Raw genomic sequence first — 26,662 nt, 5'->3', positions numbered from 1 at the left:
TGGAATCATAGAATATGGTCTCTTTGGTTTATTGCTTCCTCCATTCAATATTACAGGGATGAGATTCCCTGTTGCCTGTTTAGGTGTAGATCATTCATCCCCATTGCCATATAGCATGCAAGTATGAGAGAGAGAAGGACAAAGGAATAGAGAGAGAATAGGTACTGGAGTTTCTTTTTTGTTGTTGAGAAGCATTTGGGTTGTTTCTAGTTTGTTTCTAGTATTAATAGTACAACTATAAAATTACAGCATGTTTTTATGAAAAACATTAGTACCCATTTCTGTCGGTATACACAGAAAGAAATTTTGGTATACCTGTTAAAGTCATCTGCTTACTTTTTTTAAAAATTGAGTTACCTTTTTTTATTAATTTGAAAAAATATTGATGTATTCTGGATAAATCCCTTATTAGATATACATACTGCAAATATCCTCTCCTAATTTGTGACCTTTTTTACTATTTTAGTGGTATCTTCTGATAAATTAAATTTATTAATTTTTTTTTCTTCCATGATTAGTATTTTTTGTGCCCCCACAGATCATGTAAATTTCTTATATTTTCTTCTAAAGGTTTTATTATTTTACCACCTACATTTAAACCTGAAATATACCTGGAATTGAGTTTGTTCAATGAGGCAGAAGTGAAGGTAGATTTTTTTTTTCTCAAATGGGTATCCAATTGGCATGCTATTGAAAAGAACATCTTTTCTCTGCTGTTCTAGGATGTCACCTTTTTTCTTACATTGAGGAACACTGTAAGTGTGAATCCACTTATGAATCAAAACAGTATCAGATGAAAAGAAAGCAAGATGCAAAATGACACACACAGAAAAGCATCTGTAAGTACAATTACTTAATGTAGTTTTATATATGTATAACATGTACATGTAATAAAAGCAAGAAAAATGAACTAAAAAGCTACAGACCAAATTCATGATGAAGTGGGATGGGTAAGAGGGAAGAAAGTTAACACTGAGTAGAGGAACAAAGGGAACTACTATCAATATGCAGTTTGTTTCATTCAGTAAATTTTTAAAAATCTGCAACAAACAAGAACAAAACTCAACAGATAAAGAACTTTTGTGTCATTTATTCTTATCCAGAATATGAGTATGTTAATATGAAGATAACTGCCAAAGGCAAATGAAATGTTCATTCAAGTAGCTATTACGTTTTACACAAAATCAAAATGCAAGAAAACTTCATATAGGCTTCAACTGAGAGTAGATTAGAGTATAATCACAAACCCCAAAGGTCCCACATTTTTTAGAACTCTAACAAAGAGTTCTCGTTGACTGGCTATTAAAATATACTGCAAAAGGTAGATTATTCCCTGAAAACGATGCATGCTTTTCCAGTCATCATTTTTTACTCACCTACGAAGTATTAGGCATGTTCAGGTTCTGGGTATTTAAAGATGCGTAATAAAATATGGTCCTACCGCTCAAAGAGTTTCTAGGAAAGGGATCATGTTCCTAAAGGAATTTGTTTTAGAGATGTGTTGGAGGATAAGCTACAAGAAAATCACAATACAGCTACAAAGATTTTTATTAGCTTATTTCTAAACATTAGGCAGGAAAATAGTTTTATAAGACTTAACTGCAGGAAACTTTAGCATAAGAGTATTCAAAGTTAAATGTCTAAACTGATAATGCTAAAAAAATTAATCATTAACAACAGTTATAGTTACAATTATATGGCAGACATTGTTCTAAACCATATATATATATATATATATATATATATATAAATTCACCTAACCCACAAAATAAACAAGTGAGACAAGCACTATACAATTTCTATTTACAAATGATAAAAACGGAGGCACAAAGAATTCTAATAGCCTTCTGGAAGGTATACAGTAAATAGTTATTAAGGAGACAGAATTTAAACCCAGTGGGTCTGGCCCTTGACTCTGTTCCTAACCACTTCATCATACTGCCTAACCATTATTGAAACCATCATCAACATTTTTAAAAGTGTTAAGATATCCAAATTTTATTTAATTTTTTTTATGATTTTATTTATTTATTTGACATAGAGAGCACAGGTAGAACAGCTGGCAAAGGGAGAGGGAGAAGCAGACTCCTGACCGAGCAGGGAGCCTGACTCTAGGATCATGATATGAGCAGAAGGCATATGTTTAACTGAGCCACCCAGGTGCTCCAAGATATCCAAATTAAAAAATATATATATTAAATGGAAAAAAGAAAACGTTAACTATAAAAATAATTCTAGACTCCTAGATAATTCTAACTCCTAGTTAATTCTAGTAACTCCTAGAAAAAAATTTTAAATCATCCATTTGAAAATCTAGTGACTTTAAACCACTAATTTGTATATTTTTATAAACAATATAGATTGTTTTTTATAAAGCATCCAATGCTTTCCCCCTCATTACTCTTTTATCCAATGTAAAGAGGCAGCAATATATTTTCTTCTTCGTGTTCTCTCCCAAATCCCAAGTGCATGAGGAATAACAACAATAAAAATAAGCAATAATTAGTTAGGATACTGAGCACTTACTATGCATCAAGCAGCATTCTATGAGCAGCTTTTCATATATTTATAACAAACCAACAGGATAGGTACTATTATTATCCCCATTTTAGACATAAATTGTAATATAAGATTCCATGTCAGAAGACCTGTGTTTGGAGGATACATACTCAAATAATCCCTACTATGTAATCACGTTTAGACCATGTACGGACTACGAATTTTAAGAATTGTCTAAATCATATGTAATTTCAATAATACAATAATTTTCCCATAATCATGACATTACTGGTCTTACATAGGGCTTCTTAAGATTATACTGGTCTAATAAACAAAAAAAAATGTTTATACGAACAACGTTTTATTTTTACTTGTATACAACTGAAGTTTTCTATATTATTTTACTATATATTTTTCAAGATTTTATTTATTTTAGAGACAGAGAGAGAGAGAAAGAGTTGGCAGGCAGGAGAGAGAGGGAGAGGGAGATAAGCTCTAGCAGAGTCCACATTGAGTGCAAAGCCTGACACGGGGCTCAATCCACTACCCTTAAGAATCGTGACCTGAGCTGAAACCAAGAATCAGATGCTCAACCGACTGAGCCACCCAGGTGCCCCTCTATATTATTTTAAATGATTCATTTCACTGATTTCACCATTCTAGACATTTTATGTAATTATCTTGGTAGCTGACAGAAAAAGGAAATGTAACTCCAACTTAGATTTAGGAAGACTGTCCTATTTTTCCTTCTTTCCTTTGGAGATCTATCTTACTGCCTTCTCACCTTTGAGTCTTTCCTGAACTTCTTATAAAAAAAAAATAAAATTTATTTCTCCATAGGTACAAAAAGTAAAGGACAGATTAGGTGCAATTCCTCCTTTATTCAGCTATTTTGTGTTTGATTATGGTTCAGATCCTAATTATTTGTGACTGTGCTAAGAATGGACTAAGGCTCAACTTAAATTTGAATTATTATGTTATTCACTGAGCACCTACCAAAGCATGGCATTGTGTCAAGACTTAATTAGGACTATCCCAAAGCAAATAATATGTTTTAGAGCTAGCTCACTTTAAGAGAAACTATTATAAAACCTCAGCCTCAGATAACCAGAATTCTTACACAATACTACTTATTTTTTAAACTTCCAGAATTTAAAAATAAAAATGAGCAGTCAAAGAAAATAAAATTATTTTTTAAAACACCTTTAATTCAGGAACCAAGGAGATTTCTCCTGGTACACAACCTAACTAGCTCCTGGATGATGACCATATCAGAGCCAACCATGAAAAGTCAAGACTGACAGATCTGTACCAACACTTCGGGTTCCCCCTGACACTTGGATGCTTTGCCAACTGGTTCTATTATTCACGTAATCCAAACAATAAGTTCTTTAATAATCATACTTTCCACCTTATGTTTTAATGACCTGTTACCTATCCCACCAGTTTGAGAGAGCACAGGGAGAAGGATCTTATTCTTCTTTTCTGCATCCTGCCCCACCTCCCACCACATCGTCAAATGAAATAAATGAGGTCCTTCTCATTCACAAAGCATAAGTACGAGAGTAAGAGGGGCACTGTGAGGGCTGCAGTCAGAGCACAAGCACCTGTCAGTCCTGCCAATAAGCCCTGTGCTCCCCTCACCCCAATGCACATACAGATGTGAATGCAAACACACAAACACAGATTCTATGGTAATGTTCATGGTAGGTCATAAAACCAGCAGTAGCCTTATCCTCAAGAGCCGGGAGGATTACTGTCTTACTACGGAGGTACTTAATCTCTATGACCCTTGCAAGTGCCCACAGACATGAGCTACAAAACCTGACACCTAGAGAAGGGGGTGGAGAAACAACCATTCCCTATGTTGAAGCCGTAACAAGTACTCCCCCCTAGCTCAGTGTACAATACTCATAAATAAGAATTTACAAGAGGATGTACTGTCACTTAGGCCTACACAGAAGATAACCCCCAAATTCTTGCCTTATTCAGAGATACAAAGAACATGACTATATATTATTTCTTGAAAAAAAAATTTAAGATTATTTATTTGACAGAGAGGGAGAGCACCCACAAGCAGGCCGAGTGGTAGGCAGAAGGAGGGGGAGAAGCAGGCTCCCCACTGAGCAGGGAGCCTGATGCGAGGCTTGATCCCAGAACCCCAGGATCATGACCTGAGCCTAGGCCAGGCACTTAACTGACCGAGCCACCCAGGCGCCCCTATTTCTTGCAAAAACCTTTTACCTCACACACCTAACCATTACTTTTCTTTATAGTTAATAGTACCAATGAACTTGGCACAGTATCAAAGAAGTACTTAGGTCATTATTAGTATATAATTTTTAACTGTTATCATGTGAGGGTTTTTAAAAAAAAAAAAAAAAAGAATGGAAATCACACATCAAGCTACAATTCAGGAAATATTTAATGAAAGGCAACACATAAATCACTGTAATTTCCTACCTTCAAGAACATGTAAATAAATAAATGTAACATGTTATGATATATACAACAGTAACAGCATGCATGAGGTCCAGAGGAATAAGTGATTATCTGGGAGATGAAGTAAGGAAGGCTCACAAAAACCAGCACCTGAATAAGTTAGGAGAATGAAAAGTTTACTAAGAACCCAGAACTTTCTGCAGATTGGGGGGTGTTAATGTGAAGAGTAAAGATCATAATAAAAAATATGAGGTGACAAATACTAGAATGAAAAACTAAATTAAAATTCAAAGCTGCTGGAGAGTAAAATACAAAGAAGGAGAAAAACTGAATATTTTAAGAAAACCCTTAAGAATGGGGAAGATTTTAGCGGTGCCTGGGTGGCTCAGTCAGTTAAGTGTCTGACTCTCCGTTCTGGCTCAGGTCATATCTCAAGGTCTCAGGGTCGTGGGATTGAGGCCCTCTTCAGGTTCTGTGCTAGGCACGGAATCTGCCTCCCCTCTCCTTCTCCATCTGACCCCCTACCCAACTCTGCTCGCACACACACCCCCACCCGTCTCTCTCAAATAAGTACTTTAAAGAAAAAACAATGGGTAAGGCTTTATTTATTTATTTATTTATTTGGGTAAGGCTCTAATATGGGGGAGATAGAGGAACATTATTCAGGGAAAGGGAGTATATGAGGGGGAAAAATTAGAAGTGTTCAGAAGATTAATAGACTATTTGGTCAGGTTTAGAGAAAATATAAAGGAATGACAAGGAACTTTTCATCATTTACTAGTCATTCCCTAGTCTCTTCAGTCCACTAAAACAATTCCCACACTAAGTCACCCATGATCTTTTTTGGGTCGTTGTGGTAAATGACAAGTATGGAAAGTGTTCCAGGCCTAAGTCTTAACAGGCCTCCCAGCTTCATTATCACCCCCTTGGGAACCAGCCACTGGTGAAGAAGTTTGAACTAGACCACACTGACTGATGAGACATCATATGGAGACAGAAGCCACAGGGACAAGCAGCCAAGTGCCAGGCCACAATGAGCACCAAAGCCCCAGACTTACAAAAAAGGTCGTCTTCAATGTTCCAGCCCCAGTTAAGCACCCAGCTGAATGAAATCAACCCACAGAATCTTGAGAAATAATAAATCATTGGTTTCAAGCCTCTAAGATTTATGATGATTTGTTATACAGAAATAGATAATGGTGCCATTAAATCTAGTGGAGATTTTTCATGTTTAGTTTCCCAGCAGCATTCAAAACTACTGACCACTCTTTAAAGAGGCACTCCTCCCTTGGCTTTCATACTGGAATATTCTCATGGTTTTCTTCCTTTTCTCTAGCTGTTCTTTCTACTTTCACCAACAACCTGCACTCAACCTTCAATACCATCAACTGCTAGAGATCCTCAAGGCTGTAAGTTTTAAGGCTTGGCCAATTTACAACCCATCTGCCTACAGCTCCATTTACTATCTATACTCAGATAATATAAAACATTTTTGTATGTCCAGCCTAGATCTTTCTTCCAAGCACCAAATAGTCTTCTGCCAACTTGACACTTTCCCTGAATGGCTCAAAGGTACCTTAAACTCAATATTCAAAACTGAAGTCATGATTATCCTCCGCCCAAAATGACACTCTTTCAACATTTCTAGCTCAGTGAATCCTACTATAAACTCTCCAGTATTGCAAGAAGCTACCTCCCTCTTCTTTACCCCCAAATGTAATATATGTCAGCAAATCTGGCTGATTTAACCTTTGAAATATCACTTAAGAGTCAAGCTCAACCTTCTTTTCCATTTTATACAATGATCCTTTTTCTTTTATGCACCAAGTCACATTAGCCTTTTTCTAGTTTTGTTCTCAAAACACACTCCCTTTGGGAAAAGAGTTTTTATACAATCCCTCTGCCTGATATGATCATCTTTCCCACTTTTTGTGTAGTAAATCTTACTCATTTCTTCAGATCTTAGCTTTTCCTGACCTCCTTGACCAGATCTAGTATACCCCTACTGTAAGCTCTTATAGCACATATTCCTCTTCTGCAGGATATATGATCATTTCAATTCTATTTTATCTATGTGATATTTTTACTAACATTTGTCTTTTTAACTAGACCAAAGGGGACAGAGCTCCTGCTTGTTTTTACTCACCATTTGATCCTCAAAGCCTAACGCAGTGTCTGCTTCATAGAAGAAACTCAATAAATATGGCTCAATAAATAAATGATGTATGGATAAATAAGGTGACTAAGTTGTGAAGGGCACTAAGGAATCTAGTGGACGACTGAAAGTAGTGAACAGTAGAATAACACACTCAAGTTGTGTGCTTTAGAATCATTACTACCATGGCATGACAGACTGAAAAAAACTAAGACGAGTTGGAGAGCTAATGTAATAGTTTAGGAAAAGCACCAGGATGACTGATGGCAAAAGGAATAGGAATGAGAGGAAGAAACAGGTTAATAAAAGCAAAAAGCAAGGGACTAATACCAAAAACAATTATTGATGAAAAAATAGACTATGTGTCTATTTTATATGTGTTAAGGCCCTGACACTTTCTCTACCTCTACTATTTAAGTGATGATTTAACATGCTCAAAATAGGGATGCCTGCATGGCTCAGTCAGTTGGGCGTCTGCCTTCAACTTGGGTAGAGACCCCGGGTTCCTGGGATTGAGCCCACATCAGGCTCCCTGCTCAGTGGGGAACCTGCTTTTCCCTCTCCCACTGCAGCAAACCCTGCTTGTGCTAGTTCTCTCTCTGTCAAATAAATAAATAAAATCTTTCCTAAAAAATGCTCAAAATGGTAAAGCATAAATTATTTAAAAACTACAAAACTGGGGATCCCTGGGTGGCTCAGCGGTTTAGTGCCTGCCTTTGGCCCAGGGCGCGATCCTGGAGTCCCCGGATCGAGTCCCACGTCGGTCTCCCAGCATGGAGCCTGCTTCTCCCTCTGCCTGTGTCTCTGCCTCTCTTTCTCTCTCTCTCTCTATCACAAGTAAATAAGTAAATCTTTAAAAAAAAAAAAAAAAAAAACTACTAAGTTTCAAATACAGACACAAAAAGTATTTTTCTCAAAAGATGTATGTGTAACTACTCACAACTATTAATGATATCTCAAATTATAAAGAACCCAATATTAAAACTGTAATAAATTATAAAGTATTAGGTCAGAAGTTTAATTTAAAGCACGTTGCTAAAGAAACTTTAAAAATAAATAGTAAAAGCTTTCTGAATCACTATGAGACTATTTATTTTCGAGGTAACTGAGAACACTTAACATTTTGAGTATGAAAACTTAATCAAGGGATCCCTGGGGGGCGCAGCGGTTTAGCGCCTGCCTTTGGCCCAGGGCGTGATCCTGGGGATCCAGGATCGAATCCCACGTCAGGCTTCCGGTGCATGGAGCCTGCTTCTCCCTCTGCCTGTGTCTCTGCCTCTCTCTCTCTCTCTGTGTGACTATCATAAATAAATAAAAGTTTAAAAAAAAAAAAAAAGAAAACTTAATCAAAAGACTTCCCACAGCATGTTATATATGTCCCTATCTTCTGGAAACAGACTATACCCCCGCCTCTAAAAATAACAAGCTTTTCTTGATAATTTTCTTGATAATTCCAAGAAACAGAGAGAGATAAAGCTTAAAGACCTCTTGTTTATAACAAATATTGCCCCAAAATACATAGCAGGTTAACAACCTGACAATTAATTTGAACTCTGTGCTACAGTTTTGATTAACATCCTGCTTGAATCATCTCATTTAACCTACCAACACACCTATTACTTACAACATGTGATTCTAAGGCATATCACCAATTTAACAAATTTCTTTGGTTCCCCAAAATTTAACATTTAATGTATATAAAATTTTTTGCAACAACAGCACACAATTATCCATACAGCTTCATATTCCTCTCTTCTTCCATACCAGAGTTTCAGTATCATAAGTCTTCTCTACAATGTGTCTAAAGGTTCTTCTCAGTCCCTTTGGCCTTTAGAAGTTAAGAACATCATAGCTTGTTAAGCTCTTGACCTCACTAGCACCTTCTGTTTGAAAAGTATAAATTCAAGGTATATTGAAGACTAGCAGGGTTTCGTTTGCATTTCCATTTGATTATTGTATTCTTTTTATTTCATTTATAAATTACTAAATTAGATAACGCTTCTCTTTGAAAGGTGGACTTCGGTCACATGTTTGATTCCTCAGTAACAGTTCTTTTTTTTTTTTTTTTTAAGATTTTATTTATTTATTCATGAGAGACAGAGAGAGAGGTGGAAACACAGGCAGAGGGAAAAGTAGACTCCATGCGGGGAGCCCAACGTGGGACTTGATCCTGGGTCTCCAGGATCACACCCTGGGCCAAAGGCAGGCACTAAACCACTGAGCCACCCAGGGATCCCAACAATTCTTTATAATTAGGGAAAGTTTTACTTCTCAAAACTTTAGTAGTTTCAGCTGCCTTTATTTGTATTGCCTATTGTACATTAGGTAATCTACTGTATATGTATTTTTTTTAATTTCAGTGTTAATTTGCCATACTACAATAAGTTCTTTAAAACTTTCCAAGCAAGTATTAGGAAGCCAAATTTATGTTAAACTTATGAAACTTCTAGCTAAAAATATATAACAATCAGATGTAATGTATGAACAATGTTTGGATTCTCATTCAAATAGCTGTCAACCTTTATGAAACAATTAGGGAAACTGGGAGATAGATTAGATATTGGACTATTATTTACTGGACTCCTTAAAATTTTTGTGAAGCTATAAAGATAAATTAATTTATTTAAAAAGTAACTACATTTAAAAATTAAATTTAGGAGCACTTGGCTGGCTCAGTGGGTAGAGCATATGACTCTTGATCTCAGGGTTGTGAGTTTGAGCCCCACACCAGGCAAAGTTCACTTAAAAAAAAAATTTAAGTTCAACAAAATGTTAAAATATATTAATGTCTCACGGGGCTATAGAACACTGCTGATGTAGACAGATACATTTAGATGTCCATCTTATGTTAAAGATACATACAGTATTTGTAAGTGAAATGATCCAGTGTTTGCAATTTGCTTTAAAATATTCCCAAGGCACCTGGGTGCTTCGGTCCATTAAGCAACTGACTCTTGGTTTTGGCTCAAGTCATGTTCTTAGCATTGGGAGATCAAGCCCCATGTGTGATTCTGAGCTCTGTGCAGAGTCTACTCGAGATTCTTATCCTCTCCCTCCCCCCCTCCCCCTCTGCTCCTCCTGCTGCTTATACACATGGGGTGTATCTCTCTCTCTAAGATAAATGAAGTCTTAATTTTTTTAAAGAGATTTTGTTTATTCATGAGAGACACGGGGGGGGGGGGGGGGGGGGGCGGAGGCAGAGACACAGGCAGAGGGAACAGCAGGCTCCATGCAGGGAGCCTAATGTGGGACTCCATCCCAGGTCTCCAGGATCAGGCCCTGGGCCGAAGGTGGCGCTAAACCACTGAGCCACCCGGGCTGCCCCAAATGAAGTATTTTAAAATCAATAAGTAAATATTAGATAGATAAAATATTCCCCCCTAAAAATGTATATGGCAGTAGGGGCAGAACAGATAAAAAACAAGACCAATAAAATGTGTGTAACAATTAAAGCTGGATAAAGGTTCTTGATGATTATTTTATTTTCCCTACTTTTATATATATTTGAAAGTTCCATAATAAAAAGTTTTGAAAACTGGACATGCGTGAATAAACACAATTAAAAATGCAAGTAATTAAAAGCCTTTGTGAAAAGAAAAATGAGAATGGGAAGGAAATCTTGCCCTTATTACTAGTCCTTGTGTAAATGTAATTATTAGCCAAACGTTCACATTAAACTGAAACATTTTAACTCTTATAGAATATAAAAATTTCACCTGACATGAGGTGCTAGCAAAGCAAATAGTTCAGCCTGAGTGATAGCTAAATGACCCACATCTATGCCTAAAATATGCACTGACATAGACACTACCAGATAGAAGTCCACCACAGGTTACCTCCCTGCTGAGAGCTAACACATTTCTCCTGATTTCAAAAAAACTGAAGAGGGCAGAAAATGGGTAGATAATGTTTCTTAAAAATCAAAGCAACATAGAATTATCATTTGGGAGTAGGAGGAGGGTAAAGAAGCCTTACCATAAAGAGATTGATACATCTGTCCAAATTATTGCAGGTTTTGGGAAAAACCAATATTTAAACCTATGTTCTCCCATTTTGCTACATCCTGTTACTTATCTGAATTCCCATCTAATGTTCACACTATGCCACATATGATCACCTTACTAAAAAAACTATTTTCCTGCTAGACTTTAGATCAAATAATTCAAATTACTGCTTTCTGCGTTCCTACTGTTTGCTTACTTACATCACAACTTTTGCATATTAGCTTCCTCATCTACAGAATATATAACAAGGATACACACACAAATATATGTACATACATAAAAACTGTTGGTTTACATCAAAAACTAATCAGTGTAACTCACTACATTAAGAAGATTTTCTTAAAGTCATATGATAATCTGAACATATGCATTAAAAACATTTGACAATTCCATATCCAATCGTGATTAAAAAAGAAACCTCAGCAAACTGGGTACAAAAGAGAACTTCCACAATCTGATAAAAAGAATATACAAAGAACCTACAGTTAACAACACACTTACACGGTGAAAGGTTTCACTCCCCACCTCATCCCCCAAGATCAAGAACGAGGCAAAGATGTCCATTCTCATCACATTTACCAGCACATTCATTAAGCAAGAAAAGAATAAGCACACAGATATGAAAACATGTAAGTAAAACTGTCTATATTCACAAACAACATGATTCTGTATGCAAAAAAAATTCCCAAAAAGCTACTGTAGGATAGTGAATTTAGAAAAATAAGAGGTTATATAAGGTCAAAATAGAGAGATCAACTCTATGTGCAAGCAACAATCAGAAATTGGAAGTAAAGACTAATGAACAGTTGCATCAAAATATCTGTGGCAAAACAGAGTGACAACAATAAAAATCACTGAGAAAAATTAGACTAAAAAAATCTGAGATTACCATTTCCATGAATTAGAATAATAAAGTGTCCACTTTTCCAAATTAACTTACAGATTCGATGTAATTTCAATCAAAATTATAGTAGGCAGGGTGCCTGGCTAGCTCAGTCTAGTAGAGCATGCAACGCTTGATCTTGACATTCTAAGTTCACACCCCTCGTTGGTCTTAGAGCTTTCTTAAAAGAAAATGCAGCAAGCTTTCTTGTAAAAATTATCAAACTAATTCCAAAATATTTTGGAAACTCAAAAGACCTAGGATAGATAAAACAATTTTGGAAAAGAACAAACTGAAGACTTAAACTGACTTCTAGATTTATAAAATAATAGACTGACAGTGCTGTACCCAGCAAAAGACATAGAAATCAACAAAACAGAAAGCCCAGAAACCGTTACAACTAGCCAAATGACTTTCAACAAAGCTGCCACAGCAATGCAATGGGGAAAGGATTATCTTTTTAACAAATAATACTAATAGGATTATAGTTAATGATGCATCAAAAAATGAACCTCAATACTTTCCTCCCATGAGACATATAAATTCTAATGAATCATGATCCTAAAAGTAAGAGATCATGCTATAAAACTCCTTCAAGAAAATACAGGAGAGGGGATCCCTGGGTGGCTCAGCTGTTTAGCACTGCGTCCAGCCCAGGGTGTGATCCTGGGGTCCCAGAATCAAGTCCTGCCTCGGGCTCCCGGCATGGAGCCTACTTCTCCCTCTGCCTGTGTCTCTGCCTCTCTCTCTCTCTGTGTGTCTCTCATGAATAAATAAAAAAATCTTAAGAAAGAAAGAAAAAGAAAATACAGGAGAAAAATCTTAGTAACATTGATTTAGGCAAAAATTTCTGAAACAGGATACAGAAAGCACAACTCTAAAAGAAAAAAATTAATTTAAAGCTTCTGCTCTTCAAAAGACACTGTAAAGAAGGAAAAAGCCATAGGCTGAGAGAAAATATTTGAAAAACATGTATCCAACAAAAAGGACTTGTATCCAGAATATGTCAAAGATTCTCAAAACTCAATGAAGTAAGATAATCCAATAAAAAATAGGCCACAGATGAGAACACTCACTTCACCAAAGAAGATATACAGGTGACATATAAATACACAAAAGGATGTTCAACACCATTAGTCATTAGGGAATGCAAACTAAAACCAAATTGAGATACCACTACATAAACCATGTTGTCTAAAATTTAAAAGACTGAAAAAACTGAAGTGTTGGACAGATGCAGAGCAACTACAACTCTCATATTCCCAGTGAAAATGCAAAACTAGTACGGCAACCCTGGTAAACAGTTTGCCAGTTTCTTATAAAGTTAGATATATTTTATCACCCACCAACTGTACTCCTATGTATATGTCCAAGAGAAATGAAAAGTTATGTCCATAAAAGGACCCGTCTGCCAATACACAGTGACTTTATTCATAATGGTCAAAGAAAACAAACAAACAAAAAACATAAATCTTCCATCTGGTAAGAGGATAAGCAAACTGTAGTATGGCATACACTGGAGTATCACCCAACAATTAAGAGGCACAAACCACTGAAACATGCAACAATATAGATGAATCTCAAAAGCATTATGCTAAGTGAAAAAAGCAAGACCCAACAGACTATACATTCTATGATCCCATTTACATGACATTCTAGAAAAAGCAAAACTAGATAGACATAGATAGAGTGACAGGAAGCAGATCAGCTGTTTCCAGGAGATGATGACAGAAATAAACTGCAAAGGGACACAGCACAAGAAAATTTTTTTGGAATGGTAGATATATACTTTATATCATGATCATGCTGTTGACATGATATTCACTTTTATCAAAACTCATCAAGTTTTATACTTAAAAGTACTATATTTTATTGTATATACATTGTGGCTAAACAAAAAAGACAATAAAAACAACAACAAAGGAAATATAAGCCAGTACAAATGGAGGACCATATATTTAGTGACAAATTAAAAAAAGGAAAGAAAAAGGTTCTAGAATACATATGCAATTTAGTTTGCAGCCTGGGGTCTTATACCATAAAATGCTGCCTCCTTTCTAAGAATGCCTTTCTAAAGATCCAGGTGAGAATACTCATTCTCAGTCTTTTCCATGGACCAGACAAGATGTGTGTACATGTGCACACGTGAACACACACACATACACACAATCCATGGGAGTACTGGACTTCTGTCTTAGATAACTATGTATCCTGTTCTTTTCCATTTAATGCAATATAACAAAATGGAAGCATCACAGTGTCTTTACTCTAAGGAGTACTTTAGGTACTTTAATCTCTTATTAACAGTAAGTTACTAGGCATATAGTTCATAACATGGCTGAGAACTGGATCCAAGCAGACTATAGTATTAGCAAACTCATTTGTTAACTCATTCTTTTCGTAAAAATATATGAAGAATTAATGCTGTCAGTAAATGAATAAGTGGCAAAAATCTGCAGAGAATTAAAAGTTATTGATTTTAAAGAAATTAGGTCAATTAGTAGTTCCTAAACTATAGCAGGGCTAAGGATAACATCACACTTATGAATTAACTGCAGAAAGATAATATATGTATATAATCACATGCTAAATTTTGTAGTATTTATAAATGCTGTAAAAATTCGTTCATGGTATGAATATCAACAGAGTTAACTACTCTATGCCAGGCACTGGGGTTAGAAAGGATAGTTCTTGCCTTTCTGGGGCAGGAAGGCTGGTTGACATTAGCCAGATAGACACACAGATTACTAAGTAATAGACATTATGGTAAACGCTATGAAGGAAAAATGGCTTGCTTTCTTTTCTTTGTTTTTTAAAGGTCAAAACAAAATCCTATGCTGCAGTGTTTATTAATGGAGATCACACTCTCTCAACTCCCTGAGCTAGTCTCTTGTCCTGATACTTTTCCAAAAACTTCTCTATCCCATTAAAATTCCATCTTTCTTTAAAGTACCAATGGTGCCTTCATGAGGAAGTCTTCTCTGATCCCTACAAGAATTAGAAGTTTCTCTTTTTGGAATGTGATGGAGAATAATAAAAACAGGAAAATGTCTTGGGACGCCTGGGTGGCTCCGTGGTTGAACATCTGCCTTCCTTTTTTTTTTTTTTTTTTAAAGATTTTATTTTATTTATTCATGAGAGACACAGAGATAGAGAGACAGACAGACAGAGAGACACAGGTAGAGGGAGAAGCAGACTCCATGCAGGGAGCTCAATGCAGGACTCGATCCCGGGTCTCCAGGATCACACCCTGGGCCGAAGGTGGCGCTAAACCTCTGAGCCATCCGGGCTGCCCTAACACCTGCCTTTGGCTCAGGTCGTGACTCCAGGGTCCAGGGATCGAGCCTGCTTCTCCCTCTGCCTGTGTCTCTGCCTCTCTCTGTGTGTCTCTCATGAATAAATAAAATCTTAAAAAAAAAAAAACAGTAAAATGTCATAAGCACTATCTAATTTAATCAACAATAACCATGAGATATAGTTATCATTATCCTCATCTTAAAATTGAGGAAACTAAAGCTTTGAACAAGAGTATTAGGTTACACCTCTAATTAGCTGCAGAACCAACAAACTTAAGTCTTTATAACATAAACACACTCCTTAACCAGTACATTTTAAATACATACTTTACATTTTAATTGAAATGCTAGTATAAATTCATGACATATTTTCTGTTTTAAGGAAAAAAAATGTATTTCCTAACTCTCTGTCCACTGAAAAGGCCTCAAAACAATGACCAACTCAATAGTCCACCTCTAAAACCCAGGTTATCATCTTTATTTACATATGCCACTTCCTAATACACAGAACCTGATATGATTCCAGGTTTGGGGCAAAAATACACAAGATAAACTTAGAACAAGTGGTGATATTAGAGCGCAGGTTCCAAAGCTTTTAAAATAAAATTAAATCCTTTATGTTTTATTTCAGAAATGTCTCAGTGGAAATCTTAAAAACGAATCTCCCTTCTTGCCAATCAAGACCCCCAAATTTTATCTAGACACATGGCCACCCACTCTGCCTTACAGTAAGTGTGGTCAAGTTCTAGTTGATGGACTCCGATTGGAGCTGTCATATACCAGTTTTAGGTCATGCTCACCCAGGCGGCTGCCTGCCCTCCTCGTTACTCCTTCTCACAGGCTGAAATTCAGTTGTAGTGTTGAACTAGGTAGAGTGTGTTGTAAAACCAGTTATCAATCATTCAGATAAAAGCAAAGACTAAGTGACAAAAGAGAAGGAAACTGGGGCCTACACAACAGTTTGGGGCAGAACCACCCTATCTCCCAGACCACTAATTCTGTCTCTGATGGGAGAGAAAAAGTTTTCCATCTTTTTAAGCCTCTACTTCTGTTATCTAATTACAGCAGCTGAACCAATACCCTAAAAAATAAACTTGCCAGAAGATTTTCAAAATCCTTGAAGGTTCAACTAGATGCTTGTCTATTTCTTTTGCTCTGTTGCAGAACATTTGCATTCAAAGAAGCACTCTATGTGCATTAAAGGCAAGGAAACACACTTCTAAATCAAACTAAGGTTTAATGCCTTTGTGATTTAAGAAACAGAAAGCCGGAACTTCCAGGATCAAGTCCCATGCTAGTCCCAGTTTCTCAGATTTGCTTAGATAATGTAGATGGACAAAAGCTTCAAATAAAATGTTAACATTTTTAGTGACATAGAGTATTTCTTAAATCTCCTTTCTCAAATGTAACACAGCCTTAGCTCTTCCCTCAGTACAAACAACAAGAACAATCCACGTAACACAGCCTTAGCTCTTCCCTCAGAACAAACAACAACAACAATCCACGTAACTAGGATCAGGACCTTATTTTTAGGATACTGGGATATCCTTCCCAGTAGATATAAGAATAGTTCTACGACTCAAGATTTAATCCTTCAACTTCCTTTCTCTCCTAAGGTTTTACCTTTTAACAATCCCCAATTCTTTTTTTTTTTTTAAGTTTTTATTTCTTTATTCATGAGAGTCACAGAGAGAGGCAGACACACACCCAGAGGAAGAAGTAGGCTCCCTGTGGGGAGCCCGATGTGGAACTCGATCCCAGGACCCCAGGGTCATGCCCTGGGCCGAAGGCAGATGTTCACTGCTGAGCCACTCAGGTGTCCCAGCTCAATTATTTTTCTGATTATTTCCAAGAACAGTTTAAAATCCTAAAATACTGAAACTGAAATGATCTGAGAAAAGGTATATGAAAGAAAGCAGCTACCAATTCTAGCATTTCTTACTTGCTGCTTGGGATTAAAGAACCAATGCACTGGGGATCCCTGGGTGGCTCAGCGGTTTGGTGCCTGCCTTTGGCCGGGGGTGTGATCCTGGAGTCCCGGGATCGAGTCCCAAGTCAGCTCCCAGCATGGAGCCTGCTTCTCCCTCTGCCTGTGTCTCTGCCTCTCTCTCTCTCTGTCTATCATGAATAAATAAATGAAATCTTTAAAAAAAAAAAAAAAAAAAAAAAAAACAATGCACTATATTACAGCATCTTTAGATTTCTTTCTAATAATGAGACTTTTATTAAAAAGGAAAGGCTTGGGCAGCCCAGGTGGCTCAGAGGTTTAGAACCTGCCTTCAGCCCAGGGTGTGGTCCTGGGGACCCGGGATCGAGTCCCATATCTGGCTCCCTGCTTGGAGCCTGCTTCTCCCTCTGCCTGTGTGTCTCTGCCTCTCTCTCTCTCTCTCTCTCTCTCTCATGAATAAATAAATAAAATCTTTAAAAAAAAGGAAAGGCTTATTATTTGCCACTCAATTGGTCATTTTTAAATGATTAATTTTATGTTATGTGAATTTCACCTCAATAGAACAATCCAGTTAAGGAAAACTCCAAGAAAGAACAAAGACAAAATGGAAGTAGGAAGAATTTAAGAGTGACAATGATGATGGTGCTAATAATGGATACATTCAGAAGTCAGAATAGAGATGGAAATGGGGAAAAAACTGTTAAAGAAATAACTTCAAGGATAGGATTTTCCAAATTGAAGAGCCTGCCAGGAGGCCACAACACCTATTGGTAGTAAGAGAGGTTAACAAGTAACAGAATGAATATGGTAAGAGTGACAAAAATTAAGCCCTAGAAGTACAGAAAAGAAAATGCAACTAAATGCCTAAAAGCTTTACAGAAGGTAGCATTCCGACCAGTATCAACAGAGACTGAGTAGGTTTCGGAAAGAGAGGGGTGAGAAGAGATAAGAAGCGTCCCAGAATTATGGAACAGGCAGCGGTAAGAGTGTGGTGGACTCCATACACAACAGGGACACTGTGGTGTTAGTGAAGCACCCAGTGCAGTGTAAACCAAATAAACCATGGGGAAAGTTGGGATGAAATCATAAAGGGCCTTTTATGCCTGGTAAGGGGAGTATAGATATCCAAAGGTAAGAAATAAGGGCAAAAGGGAGAACGCCTAAGTAGCATCAAAACTCAATGAGAGAGATAAACGCAGGTAGGAATGGGCAAAATGGGTGGAGGGGGTCAACAGGTATAAACTTTCAGTTATAAAATAAAGAAGTCTTAGGGATGTCAAGAATAGCCTGGTGACTGCTGTTAATACTGCACTGAATATTTGAAAGTTACTAAGAGAGTAGATCTTAAAAGTTCTCATCACAAGAAAAATTTTCTGTGTTATAATCAATGTTAACTGGATTTACTGCAGTGATTTCATAATATATACAAAATATCAAATCATTATGTTGTGCATCCAAAACTAAATTATATGTCAATTATATCTCAATAAAATACATACACCCCCCCCCCAGAGCAGCAGTGCCCTAACAGTTTATACTGTAGTGCCATTCATGCTTAACAATTATTAAGGACCCTAAAGAGCTTTTGTTTATTGGTCATGTCTATCTACTGATGCTTATGGAATCAAAAATTAAAAGTAAGGAAGTTTAAAGACAATGGCTAGAAAAACAAATCTTGGGAATCTGCTTTATAGATGGAAATCTGTATGTATTTGATAGATGAAGCTCTGGGAATACATGAAATTGCCTAAAAGGAGCATGCCAAATATATATGAAAAAAAAAAAACTAAGATCAAGCCAGTAACAAGCGTAACTGGATGGTCATAAAGCAAAATTAAGGATTAAATGAAACCGAAAGCCTAATGAAAGCCAGGACAGTGTAAACCCAGAAGCTACTTTTAAGAAAGTATTCAATAATGCTGGCAAAACCTCCGAAAGAGAAAAATTAAAAACGAATGACTGAATCTGTTAAGATGATTATGTTACTAGTGACCTTATTAAAAATGGTAGAAATCAGAAGCTAGATTGCAACAGATTAAAGAATAAAAAAGGAGGTAGGGAAGTCAAGAAGATATCAGAAATAATTTCTAAATTTGCTAGGAAAGGAAATAAGGAAATTTAACAGTCACTAGAGAAGGAAATAGGGTATGCAAGGGTAAAGATACGAGTTTTTCCATTTATTTCATTTTTTTGGAATGGTTGATCCAGGGAGGCAGAGTTATACAACCATCGCTGCTACCTAATTTCAGAGCATTTCCATCACCCAAAAGAGAAACCCTATTCACATTAGCATCAACTCCTACCCTTCACCCCTAGCAACCACTGTATGTTTCTGTTTCCATGGAATTACCTATTCTGAGGATTTCATATGAATGGTATCATGCAGTGACTGGCCTTTTATATCTGGGTCTTTCACTTAGCTTATTTTCAAAATTAGGCCACGTTGTAGTATGTGTCAGAATCTAATTCCCTTTTAAGGCTAAATAAAACATTCCATTATATGTCAAAACCACATTGTGTTCATCTGCCCATCAGTTTCCACTTTTTAATTATGATAATTAATGCTAATAAGACATTTTATGTCGACATATTTTCATTTCTCTAGGGTACACAGGAAGAAGTGGAATTTGGGGCTCACCGGATAACTCTGGGTTCAACTTCCTAAGGAACTGCCAAACTACTTCCCATAGCAGCTACATCATTTTACACTCCCACCAGTAATGTAGGAGGGTTCTAGTGTCTCTACATTCTCACCAACATTTGTTATTATCAATCTTTTTTATTACAACCATTATAGTAGTTATAAAGTGGTATCCCATTATGGTTTTGATTTGCATTTCCCTAATGACTCATGATGATAAAACATATTTTCCTGTGCTTACAGGTCATTTGAATGTCTTTAGAGAAATATAATTTCAAATCCATTGCCTATATTTGAATTGGGTTGTCTTTTTCTTTTTGTGTTATAACAGCTCTTTTTATTCTGGATACTAGGCCCTTTGCAAATATTTTCTCCTATTCTGTTACAGACTTTTCTTAATAGTATCCTTTAAATTGCAAATGTTTTTAACCTTGATGATTTCAAATTTTTCTATTTTTTCTTTGGATGGGCTTCTACCATCATGTCTAAGAAACTGCTGCCTAATCCAAAGCCCTGAGTTTTTAGTGTGCATGTTTTCTTCTAAGAGTTTCAGCTCTCACATTTACATTGCCCACCCATTTATTTTTGTATATGGTATGAAGTAAAGTCCAGCTTTACCCTCCTGCATAAGGATACTTAGTTTTCCAGTATCATTTGTTGAAAACATTATTCTTTCCCCATTAAATTCTTGGCTCATCTGTTGAAAACTGAATGACCATAAACATGTGGGTTTATTTCTGAACTCTCAATTTATCCATTGGTCTAGATATCTATCCTTATGGACTATTTTACAGCTTTTTGTTTTTTTTTAAAACCCCACGCTAGAACATGAGAAGTAATAAACTTGAAAAAACCAACAGACTAGTCCCAGCCATGCCTCTCAAATGAGAATCAGCTATACTAAAACTCATTTTCCTCACTTTCACAAAATTGGGAATTAAGTGAGATGGGAAATCACCTTGAAACAATAAAGAGTAACAAAATTAAGGCTTGTTTATTACTCTTCTTAATGATTACATTCAACTTCAACGGCGTAAGTTATTTTGGCAGCCAAGAATAAAAGAAAGTAACACAGTAAGAATCTGCTTCTAAGAAACAGTGCCTTACCATGTAGTAAGCCCTCCATAAATTACTGTAATTAACCACTTTCCACTTGCTTTATATTCTTTTCATTCATTCTCAATGACTATTAAGATTATGGAAAACCAATTGATAAATTAAAATCATGGTACTTCAGGTTCTTTCTTTAGCAATTAGTTCCTTGAAAAAAAGAAAATCAAGTACATTTCCCTTAGGCTATTTCTAGTTTTTTAGTATTATCCAAATAAGTATTTAAGGATGGTTCTCTTCATACGATACTGAATAAGGAAAGACAAATTAAGAAATTATTAAACTTTAAGCGATTTCTATAAAATTTAGTAATAATCTGATTTATTTAGTTGGTAGTCCTTACACACTTAGTTACAATGCATGTCCTGTAAGTTAAAAAATATATATATATTTTTTTTCACTCTAGTAGTTTAAGAGCACTCTCTTCAAAGAAAAGAGCAATTAAATTACTTGGCAATCAATGATACGAAAATAATTTTTTTACAAAATTTTTCTCCAACAAATTTCAATGGTGAGGTCTAATTTTTTTAACTGTATTGAAAAATAATTACCCACCATAAAGTTCATCCATTTTAAAAGTGCCCAATTTAATTATTTTTAGTAATTTATAGAGTTACACAACCACACCACTCAGTTTTAGAACATTTCCAAACCTCAGAAAGCTCCCTCTTACCCATTTGCAGTCAGTCCCCAGTCCACCCCAGGCAATCACTAATCTACTTTATGGATGATCCATAAAAATGGAATCATACATATGTGGTCTTTTGCATCTTTGTTTTGGAGGTTCATTCATGTTACAGCATGTCAATAGTCCATTTCCTTTTCTTGCTAAATAGTATTCCAAGTTTATTTTATATCTTGTATAAAACCCACAATTTTATCCTCTTTTATGAGATTGAAAAAAAAGTTGCCAAAATTACCTACTCCTTGTATATTCCACACTGTTGCTACTATCTTTCTAAAATCCAAATCAGATCACTTTCTCAAGAACTACACTAAAATCTCTTCAATGGTTATTACCATCTACATTCCCTGGCAGGGCATACACAATGGGCCATGCCATCCATCCAGGCTCATTTCCTCCATCTCCCTGAACACTCTGCCAACTATCACTACTACTGAGGTATGTATGGTTCCCTCACTGTCTCTTCTATCACTTTTAGGTCTTTGTACTCATCTACTTCCCAACCTGAATTAATCTTCCAAAGTCCAACTTGAGGCATTTCCTAGTGCCAGCCTCACTTTCTCAGCAGCTTGTGCTGTGATCATTTTTCTTCTTAAACTAGGCCATAACCGTTCACCTCTCTCTTACCAAACTTATGCTCCTAGTATCCAACCTTTTTTCTGAGCATCACTGGTGTTCAGTATCTGTTCAATTAAACTGAATATATTCTGACCACGAGCCACCTTCTGCTCACTTCATTAAGGAAGATCAATTGTACTCTCAACCTCATGGAGAAAATGACCTGAAAGTAGTATAAACAATTTGAGGTCTAGGGCACTGGTCTACAAAATAGGGTATACTCCAGAGGTCAGCAAACTATATAGCCCAGCAGCCAAATCCAGCCCTTGGCTTGTTTTGGTAAATAAAATTTTATTGATGACAGCCACATTCATTCACATTGTCCACAGCTGCTTCTTGCCGACAGCAACGGAACAGAGTAGTTCTAACAGACCGAGCAAGCTAAAAAGCCTATAATATTTACTACCTGGTTTCTCTAGGTTTGAGAACTCCTGGTATATATACATCATGATGTGAGGAAGAAAGTTGTCAGAACTTCCTTTGTCTAAGTTTTTTCATCTCATCTTTTAAAATTTCTATTTTTGTAGATATTTTTAATATAAATAGAGGAGGTGTGTATGTGGATATAAAATACACACACACATATATCTATAATTATACACATGTAATACCTAAACACAAATATGGACAAACATAAGGGATAGTGCATGCCCATATATTTTTTTCTAATAGAGACAACTCAAAAACAACAAAAAATAAAATAAAATAAAACCTATTAAGTCTTAAGTCAAGTTTTAGAATTTAGTTGAAAATTTGGCAACTAGGATTATTATATGAATAGGGTTCCGTAAGTGCTTCAAAGCACAGAGAAAGAAGCCTACAATTAAACTTTTTCCAGAAAAAAAAAAAATGCTCAAAACATCTCTCAAAAGTCTTTTTATTGAGCTAAAAAATGTTATTCAATTAATGCAACAGTCCCAATATTCTTCAAGTTGAATGCAATAAAATATGAGCTACCTATATAAACTGCTTCAAACATGGTTCTGCTTTTTAAAAAATTACAACAGACAAATCATTTGAAAATGTGTCCATCTCCAATTGCCTGATATACAATCAATACATGATAAATATATAAACTAGTGAAGAAAATATCTCAATAGCTAGTTTTTTTAATCCATCTGTACTTATAATGCAATTTTGTAACCAAAATGTTCCTTACCTATGAAAGTAGGCTGCTTCCTTTTAAAACAACAGATACTAACCTAAGGTTCTGAGGGCCCAGGAAATACAAATTCCTCCCCTTACAGATTTTAAGGTTAACAAGTTATTAGTTCCTAATAACTCTAAAGTTGGGGCCTGATCATCGTCATCAACAAAATTATAAACTAATTTACCAGTTGAACCTGGATTTCTCAGGTTAGGGTTATCACTCTACGTTGAATCATACTCTCCAACAAATAGTCACAGCCCCCAGAGAGAACTACACTCTACTCTGCTCACCTTTAAGGCTTTTTCTGAGGCCTTCCGAGATGACTAGCATCAGACTTTTGAGGAAGGCTAGCCATTAGACAAGGCTTTTCCCCACGATCTGACTGCTTGAAGTGACATCCAGGATCAGGTCGATCCTGTATCCAGGAATCATGACCCTCCCTGAGGCACCAGTCATCATGAGACAGTCAGTGCACTTTGGCACTTCTTGAAAACCACTGGGCTGCTCCTTTAGCTGAAAGGAAAAAAAACATCAAAACCACAACAAACAAAACAAAGGGGGAAAAAAATCAGTAATTCAACCTGAAAAGACAGATTGTGGGGAAAAATAAACCAAAACAGCCTTGTCTAGATCAAAATGTAGCCTTGTCTTGATGTAAAGATCATAGTTTCAGTCACTGCACAAAGTTTATTCCCAATACACAAATCTAAAAAAATTTAAATCTATTTTATTACATCTGAAGAGAATAATTGAAAATGGAAGTTTACATTTAAAAAAAAAACTATTTATGGAATACAGCTAAATAAGAATAATGAAGGTATTTATAAACAACCAGCAGCCTACGGCTTATGTGAGTGTGCCTCACCAGGAGATCAAGTTCTCAACTTTTTCAAGCTCTCAAATTGTAATCTGACTTAGAGATGCATAAAATACATCTAACAGGCTGACTTTAACTGGGTTTAATTGGTAGAAAACTGCCAATACGGTTAAAACCAATCTACAACTATTCTTAAACTATATACTGATGAACAGAAAAGAAATTAGGCTTATGTCCTCAACTAAATTGACACTAGAACAAGGTATCCCCAAACACACAATGCTCTTGTCCCAGCATTTTGAATTTCAATGTTCATGCTTACTTGAAATGAGCAATTTGAAATGTTCACATCACTACGGCCCTAACATTAGAAACTTAAATACCTGACAAGTAATAAGTTGATGTAATGTTTATTTATTTAATCTGCTTCAAAATAAAAACTCATCAACATCCAGAGATAAAATTCTGCTTGTTTCTCTGTTTTTAAGTACAAAATACTTTGCCTAGGACACAATGCTAAGAAGGCAAGAAAAAGTTTTTGAGCTATTGTTTTAAAAGTTGGCTCATAATTCCTTTAAAAATTGGTACTTTATCAAAGTACCAAAGTACTAAAGATAATACTTTATCAAAGAATTATTTTATATTCCTTTCTACTATGTATCCAGTATCACTATTTCAGTTAAAACTACCACCGTCCACATAGATCTCCAGTTGGAATCTTCAAAATACTATTAGACTTTCTCTTTTTTCACTTCTTTGAGAATATGATTAAAGCTACAGACCTCTCTGTCTCCCAGAAGAATGTGCATAATTGCAAAAATGGACAATGTCTAGATTAGTTTTCAGGGAATTCACAGAATAGAATCCTCTGAAGCCCAAGCCTGGACTCTGATTCAGAACCCCTGTCAAACGCTGCTGCTTTTTTTTTTTTTTTAACCTCATCATTTCTAAAGACCTGCCTAGTTAGCATACCTATCAAATCTCCCACATTTCTGCTTTTCTGTCCAGCCATGGTTTAGTTTCATATACCCCTTATTTTTCCTGATTATTTCATGTAGTTTGTGAGTTCTTCCCAGTTTACCATCCTTCAACCTATTTTCTTTCACCCAGACAGAATAAGTTTACTAATGCAAATCTGATCATGGGACTCGCCTAACGTCTGAGCACTCAATACCTCCTCTCCAAATGTTAACAGAATGATGTCTACTCTCCTCAGCGTGGTTATCTTCCAGCCTCTATCTACATTTCAAGCAACCACTCCCCCTGCCTACACTTTCCATATTCTATCATATATAGTCTCCCCATACACTGCTTTTATGCCTTCATACTTTTGCACGCTATTTGCTCCTCCTGAAACGTCATAGCCCAATGTCTCATTCATCGCTCAAAACCTACCTTCCCTGTTTCTGCTCTCTCAAAAGGGAGCCATGAGATTTATCTCAGTGTATTACAAATGCTTATTTACTTGGCTATCTTCAAATACATTTTCTAGGGGCAAGAGTCCTGCTTAATTTCACCTTTGGTGTTCCCCGTACCTAGAACATAGTGGTACTAAACATAAACGTATGGTGGGCCATTATTCTTGTACACAACCAAAGTTATCATGCTCCACCAAAAAAGAAATGATTAATGAGTTAATCCAAAATATAATCTAAGAGTTCAAAATCCAAACAATTCATTATAGAAGAGTATTTTAGCAGGAATTCTCTAGAAAGCAAAAATTAAGTGTAACTATCACCAATTCTTTATAAATTGCTCTCATCTGGGTCAAGTATGTGTGTATACATATATATGCATAGGGGTGTGTGTGTGTGTGTATTTTTTAATAATGCTAGTTATGGACATCCAAACCAGGAGGCGCCTGCATGGCTCAGTCAGTTAAGCATCTGACTCTTGATTGCAGCTCAGGTCATGGTTGAGGTCATGATCTCGGGGTTGTGAGATCCAGCCCCATGTCAGGGTCCCCACTGGGCATGGAGCCTGCTTAAGATTCTCTATCCTTCTCCTCCACCACCACCCATTCTCTCGATCCCCCTCTCAATTAAAAAAAAAAAAAAAAAAAGCACAATAAGGATAACAGAATACTATGCCATCCTTTGGATAAAAATTCATTAAGCCAGGGATAGTAAGCACATGACAAATAATATGAATTAATTACTCTCCTATTCTTAACTCTCCTCCTCTACGTCATCTCATACTCAGGGCCTAAGCAGCCTCCTCAATTCAGCATACCATAAAGCAGTAAATACAGAGAGACTGCAGTTGGCACAAAAGTTAGTATTTCAGGGCTATCCAATAATCAATTGATTCTAAGCCGTATCAAACACAATAAAAAATATTCACAAAAGTCCTATATCATATCCCTTGGAAACCCATCCCCAAGTTTAACAATTCCAAAGGTTGTTTTATCTTAA

At 36.1% G+C, this 26,662-nt stretch overlaps 1 protein-coding gene across 2 annotated transcripts in view; it reads right to left on the bottom strand.

Moving 5' to 3' along the window:
- The window catches only part of INTS6 (integrator complex subunit 6), a 90,227-nt gene that overhangs the window by 35,848 nt on the left and 27,717 nt on the right, over window positions 1–26,662 (bottom strand). Inside the window, exon 1 of one of the 2 annotated variants that reach the window (XM_038569414.1) lies at window positions 23,722–23,851. The exons of the other annotated variant lie outside the window; for it this stretch is intronic. The gene's annotated coding sequence lies outside the window, so the exon portion shown is untranslated. Of the gene's footprint in view, window positions 1–23,721; window positions 23,852–26,662 lie in introns of those variants that run through there. 2 annotated transcript variants of the gene reach the window in all.

The sequence above is a fragment of the Canis lupus genome, chromosome 22 (genome assembly GCF_011100685.1).
Source record: "Canis lupus familiaris isolate Mischka breed German Shepherd chromosome 22, alternate assembly UU_Cfam_GSD_1.0, whole genome shotgun sequence".
NCBI lineage: Eukaryota > Metazoa > Chordata > Mammalia > Carnivora > Canidae > Canis > Canis lupus.
Note: the sequence above shows the minus strand (reverse complement) of the source record. Positions and strands in the feature narration are given on the sequence as shown.